We start from the raw sequence: 7314 nt of genomic DNA, 5'->3' as shown, positions 1-7314 counted from the left end.
AAGAATGGAACTGACTTAATATCAAATGGACGTCGTCATCAATATATGAATACTATCTCTGGTACGTAGATTTCCTACGAATTGGAATTTTATATTAAATTCGATATTGTCAATATTTTTATGAAGTAAATTTTGTGTTCACCTTAGCATATTTAGTCATGTATATCTATTAGCAATTATTTTAAATTTCATGTTGCTAGTTAATTACCGCTAATTAATATGAAATATTTTTGATTTTGATTGTCGATTATCAAAACAATATAAGAACTTATTTTAAAAATATACCGAGTTATTTAGATACAAACCTCTTATTCTATGGTCCTTGATTTATGACATCCTTTTCGCTGATTGTATATTCGGATAGCTCCTAATATTACATCGTAGGTCATCTAGCGTATTGGCTTCCAGAGGGAACTTATAATTGAAACTAAACCATTATAACTTTCACAGTAGCATATTTTGTTATGTATATCTATTAGCAATTGTTATAAATTTCATGTTGTAGTTAATAACCGCTAATTAATATTAAATATTTTTTGATTTTGATTGTCGATTTTCAAAACAACATAAGAACTTATTTTAGTAATATAACGAATTATTTAGATACGAACCTCTTATTCTTTGGTCCTTGATTTACGACATCCTTTGTTCTAATTTTACATCCGCGCAGCTCCTGAAACTACATCGCAGGTCATCTAGCTCATTGGCTTCCAGAGGGTACATGAAATTAAAACAAAACCATTACAAGTTTAGTGTTATTTGTAAACACAATGGGCATAAGTTTTAATTAGCATTAACGATGACGTGGCCAAGAATGGAACTGACTTAATATCAAATGGACCACGTCATCAATATATGAATACCATCTCTGGTACGTAGATTTCCTACGAATTGGAATTTTATATTAAATTCGATATTGTCAATATTTTTATGAAGTAAATTTTGTGTTCACCTTAGCATATTTAGTCATGTATATCTATTAGCAATTATTTTAAATTTCATGTTGCTAGTTAATTACCGCTAATTAATATGAAATATTTTTGATTTTGATTGTCGATTATCAAAACAATATAAGAACTTATTATAAAAATATAACGAGTTATTTAGATACGAACCTCTTATTTTTTTGGTCCTTGATTTACGACATCCTTTGTGCTAATTTTACATCCGCGCAGCTCCTGAAACTACATTGCAGGTCATCTAGCTTATTGGCTCCCAGAGGGTACATGTAATTAAAACAAAACCATTACAAGTTTAGTTTTATTAGTAAACAGCATACGTTTTAATTAGCATTAACGATGACGTGGCCAAGACTAGAACTGACTTAATTTCAAAAAACATTATATATAAAATTATCAAATATTATAAATTAAAAATATACTAGAAAGATTAAGTTTACTTAAAAATATTCTGAAAATATTCGGTAAATATATGTTAAAAATATTAAGTTGACAAACACTAGAAATATATACTAAAAACAAAATCTATATTTGCACTGTGCCGTGTAGCTTACGTGCCACTAATGAGAATCGAGGAGGAGGGCGCAAAAAAATATTCTTAAAATATTCGGTAAATATATGTTAAAAATATTAAGTTGACAAACACTAGAAATATATACTAGAAACAAAAACTATATTTGCACTGTGCCGTGTAGCTTACGTGCCACCAATGAGAATCGAGGAGGAGGGCACAAAATTTTTACTTGCAAAATTTTCCATTTGCTTAGTTTAATTTCTAATTTAATTACTTATTCTCTCATTGTGTGTGTGTGCCATCTTCAGTTTGCAGCCTTTGGAATAATCTTTTGTCTCCCTGAAGTGTGTGTGTGGAGTCTGCTGTTTGCATGTGTGTGAGTGTAGCTTGTCATTTATTTATTTTATGCCACATCGATTCCGCGAGTTCGATATTGTCAATATTTTTATGAAGTAAATTTTGTGTACACCTCAGCATATTTATTTATGTATATCTATTAGCAATTGTTTTAAATTTCATGTTGCTAGTTAGTTACTGCTAATTAATATTAAATATTTTTTGATTTTGATCGTCGATTATCAAAACAACATAAGAACTTATTTTAAAAATATATCGAATTATTTAGATACAAACCTCTTATTCTATTGTCCTTGATTTATGACATCCTATTCGCTGATTGTACATTCGCATAGCTCCTGAAATTACATCGTAAGTTATCTAGCGTATTGGCTTTCAGAGAGAACTTAGAATTGAAACTAAACCATTATAACTTTCACAATAGCATATTTTGTTATATATATCTATTAGCAATTGTTATAAATTTAATGTTAACCGCTAATTAATATTAAATATTTTTTGATTTGATTGTCTATTATCAAAACAACATAATTTAAAACAACTTATTTTAAAAATATAACGAATTATTTAGATACGAACCTCTTATTCCTTGGTCCTTGATTAAGGACATAATTTGTGCTAATTTTACATCCAAGCAGCTCCTGAAACTATATCGCAGGTCATCTAGCTTATTGGCTCCTAGAGGGTACATGTAATTAAAACAAAACCATTACAAGTTTAGTGTTATTTGTAAACACAATGGGCATAAGTTTTAATTAGCATTAACGATGACGTGCCCAAGAATGGAACTGACTTAATATCAAACATCAATTATGAATACCATCTCTGGTACGTAGATTTCATATGAATTGGAATTATTTAAAAAATTCGATATTGTCAATATTTTTATGAAGTAAATTTTGTGTTCACCTTAGCATCTTTAGTCATGTATATCTATTAGCAATTATTTGAAATTTCATGTTGCTAGTTAATTACCGCTAATTAATATTAAATATTTTTTGATTTGGTTGTCGATTATCAAAACAATATAAGAACTTATTTTAAAAATATAACGAATTATTCAGATACGAACCTCTTATTCTTTGGTCCTTGATTTACGACATCCTTTGTTCTAATTTTACATCCGCGCAGCTCCTGAAACTACATCGCAGGTCATCTAGCTCATTGGCTTCCAGAGGGTACATGAAATTAAAACAAAGCCATTACAAGTTTAGTGTTATTTGTAAACACAATGGGCATAAGTTTTAATTAGCATTAACGATGACGTGGCCAAGAATGGAACTGACTTAATATCAAATGGACGTCGTCATCAATATATGAATACTATCTCTGGTACGTAGATTTCCTACGAATTGGAATTTTATATTAAATTCGATATTGTCAATATTTTTATGAAGTAAATTTTGTGTTCACCTTAGCATATTTAGTCATGTATATCTATTAGCAATTATTTTAAATTTCATGTTGCTAGTTAATTACCGCTAATTAATATGAAATATTTTTGATTTTGATTGTCGATTATCAAAACAATATAAGAACTTATTTTAAAAATATACCGAGTTATTTAGATACAAACCTCTTATTCTATGGTCCTTGATTTATGACATCCTTTTCGCTGATTGTATATTCGGATAGCTCCTAATATTACATCGTAGGTCATCTAGCGTATTGGCTTCCAGAGGGAACTTATAATTGAAACTAAACCATTATAACTTTCACAGTAGCATATTTTGTTATGTATATCTATTAGCAATTGTTATAAATTTCATGTTGTAGTTAATAACCGCTAATTAATATTAAATATTTTTTGATTTTGATTGTCGATTTTCAAAACAACATAAGAACTTATTTTAGTAATATAACGAATTATTTAGATACGAACCTCTTATTCTTTGGTCCTTGATTTACGACATCCTTTGTTCTAATTTTACATCCGCGCAGCTCCTGAAACTACATCGCAGGTCATCTAGCTCATTGGCTTCCAGAGGGTACATGAAATTAAAACAAAACCATTACAAGTTTAGCGTTATTTGTAAACACAATGGGCATAAGTTTTAATTAGCATTAACGATGACGTGGCCAAAAATGGAACTGACTTAATATCAAATGGACCACGTCATCAATATATGAATACCATCTTTGGTACGAAGATTTCCTACGAATTGGAATTTTATATTAAATTCGATATTGTCAATATTTTTATGGAGTAAATTTTGTGTACACCTCAGCATATTTAGTCATGTATATCTATTGGCAATTGTTTTAAATTTCATGTTGCTAGTTAATTACCGCTAATTAATATTAAATATTTTTTGATTTTGATTGTCGATTATCAAAACAACATTAGAACTTATTTTAAAAATATAACGAATTATTTAGATACGAACCTCTTATTCTTTGGTCCTTGATTTACGACATCCTTTGTTCTAATTTTACATCCGCGCAGCTCCTGAAACTACATCGCAGGTCATCTAGCTCATTGGCTTCCAGAGGGTACATGAAATTAAAACAAAGCCATTACAAGTTTAGTGTTATTTGTAAACACAATGGGCATAAGTTTTAATTAGCATTAACGATGACGTGGACAAGAATGGAACTGACTTAATATCAAATGGACCACGTTATCAATATATGAATACCATCTCTGGTACGTAGATTTCCTACGAATTGGAATTTTATATTAAATTCGATATTGTCAATATTTTTATGAAGTACATTTTGTGTTCACCTTAGCATATTTAGTCATGTATATCTATTAGCAATTATTTTAAATTTCATGTTGCTAGTTAATTACCGCTAATTAATATGAAATATTTTTGATTTTGATTGTCGATTATCAAAACAATATAAGAACTTATTTTAAAAATATAACGAGTTATTTAGATACGAACCTCTTATTCCTTGGTCCTTGATTAACGACATCATTTGTGCTAATTTAACATCCGCCCAGCTCCTGAAACTACATCGGTACATGAAATTAAAACAAAACCATTACAAGTTTAGTGTTATTTGTAAATACAATGGGCATAAGTTTTAATTAGCATTAACGATGACGTGGCCAAGAATAGAACTGACTTAATATCAAATGGACCACGTCATCAATATATGAATACCGTCTCTGGGACGTAGATTTCCTGCGAATTGGAATTTTATATTAAATTCGATATTGTCAATATTTTTATGAAGAAAATTTTGTGTTCACCTCAGCATCGTTAGTCATATATTAGCAAGTGTTTTAAATTTCATGTTGCTAGTTAATTACCGCTAATTAATATTAAATATTTTTTGATTTTGATCGTCGATTATCAAAACAACATAAGAACTTATTTTAAAAATATATCGAATTATTTAGATACAAACCTCTTATTTTATGGTCCTTGATTTATGACATCCTTTTCGCTGATTGTATATTCGGATAGCTCCTAATATTACATCGTAGGTCATCTAGCGTATTGGCTTCCAGAGTGAACTTATAATTGAAACTAAACCATTATAACTTTCACAATAGCATATTTTGTTATGTATATCTATTAGCAATTGTTATAAATTTCATGTTAACCGCTAATTAATATTAAATATTTTTTGATTTGATTGTCTATTATCAAAACAACAAAATTTAAAACAACTTATTTTAAAAATATAACGAATTATTTAGATACGAACCTCTTATTCCTTGGTCCTTGATTAAGGACATCCTTTGTTCTAATTTTACATCCGCGCAGCTCCTGAAACTACATCGCAGGTCATCTAGCTCATTGGCTTCCAGAGGGTACATGAAATTAAAACAAAACCATTACAAGTTTAGTGTTATTTGTAAACACAATGGGCATAAGTTTTAATTAGCATTAACGATGACGTGGCCAAGAATGGAACTGACTTAATATCAAATGGACCACGTCATCAATATATGAATACCATCTCTGGTACGTAGATTTCCTACGAATTGGAATTTTATATTAAATTCGATATTGTCAATATTTTTATGAAGTAAATTTTGTGTTCACCTTAGCATATTTAGTCATGTATATCTATTAGCAATTGTTTTAAATTTCATGTTGCTAGTTAATTACCGTTAATTAATATGAAATATTTTTGATTTTGATCGTCGATTATCAAAACAACATATGAACTTATTTTAAAAATATATCGAATTATTTAGATACAAACCTCTTATTCTATGGTCCTAGATTTATGACATCCTTTTCGCTGATTGTATATTCGGATAGCTCCTAATATTACATCGTAGGTCATCTAGCGTATTGGCTTCCAGAGTGAACTTATAATTGAAACTAAACCATTATAACTTTCACAGTAGCATATTTTGTTATGTATATCTATTAGCAATTGTTATAAATTTCATCTTGTAGTTAATAACCGCTAATTAATATTAAATATTTTTTGATTTTGATTGTCGATTTTCAAAACAACATAAGAACTTATTTTAGTAATATAACGAATTATTTAGATACGAACCTCTTATTCTTTGGTCCTTGATTTACGACATCCTTTGTTCTAATTTTACATCCGCGCAGCTCCTGAAACTACATCGCAGGTCATCTAGCTCATTGGCTTCCAGAGGGTACATGAAATTAAAACAAAACCATTACAAGTTTAGTGTTATTTGTAAACACAATGGGCATAAGTTTTAATTAGCATTAACGATGACGTGGCCCAGAATGGAACTGACTTAATATCAAATGAACCACGTTATCAATATATGAATACCATCTCTGGTACGTATATTTCCTACGAATTGGAATTTTATATTAAATTCGATATTGTCAATATTTTTATGAAGTACATTTTGTGTTCACCTTAGCGTCTTTAGTAAGTATATCTATTAGCAATTATTTGAAATTTCATGTTGCTAGTTAATTACCGCTAATTAATATTAAATATTTTTTGATTTTGATTGTCGATTATCAAAACAATATAAGAACTTATTTTAAAAATATATCGAAGTATTTAGATACAAACCTCTTATTGTATGGTCCTTGAATTACGACATCCTTTGTTCTGATTTTACATCCGCGCAGCTCCTGAAACTACATCACAGGTCATCTAGCTTATTGGCTCCCAGAGGGTACATGAAATTAAAACAAAACCATTACAAGTTTAGTGTTGTTTGTAAACACAATGGGCATAAGTTTTAATTAGCATTAACGATGACGTGGCCCAGAATGGAACTGACTTAATATCAAATGGACCACGTTATCAATATATGAATACCATCTCTGGTACGTATATTTCCTACGAATTGGAATTTTATATTAAATTTGATATTGTCAATATTTTTATGAAGTACATTTTGTGTTCACCTTAGCATATTTAGTCATGTATATCTATTAGCAATTATTTTAAATTTCATGTTGCTAGTTAATTACCGCTAATTAATATGAAATATTTTTGATTTTGATTGTCGATTATCAAAACAATATAAGAACTTATTTTAAAAATATAACGAGTTATTTAGATACGAACCTC

Source organism: Drosophila simulans, unplaced genomic scaffold (assembly GCF_016746395.2).
Source record: "Drosophila simulans strain w501 unplaced genomic scaffold, Prin_Dsim_3.1 Segkk8_quiver_pilon, whole genome shotgun sequence".
NCBI classification, from domain to species: domain Eukaryota; kingdom Metazoa; phylum Arthropoda; class Insecta; order Diptera; family Drosophilidae; genus Drosophila; species Drosophila simulans.
This window is presented reverse-complemented; position numbering follows the sequence as displayed.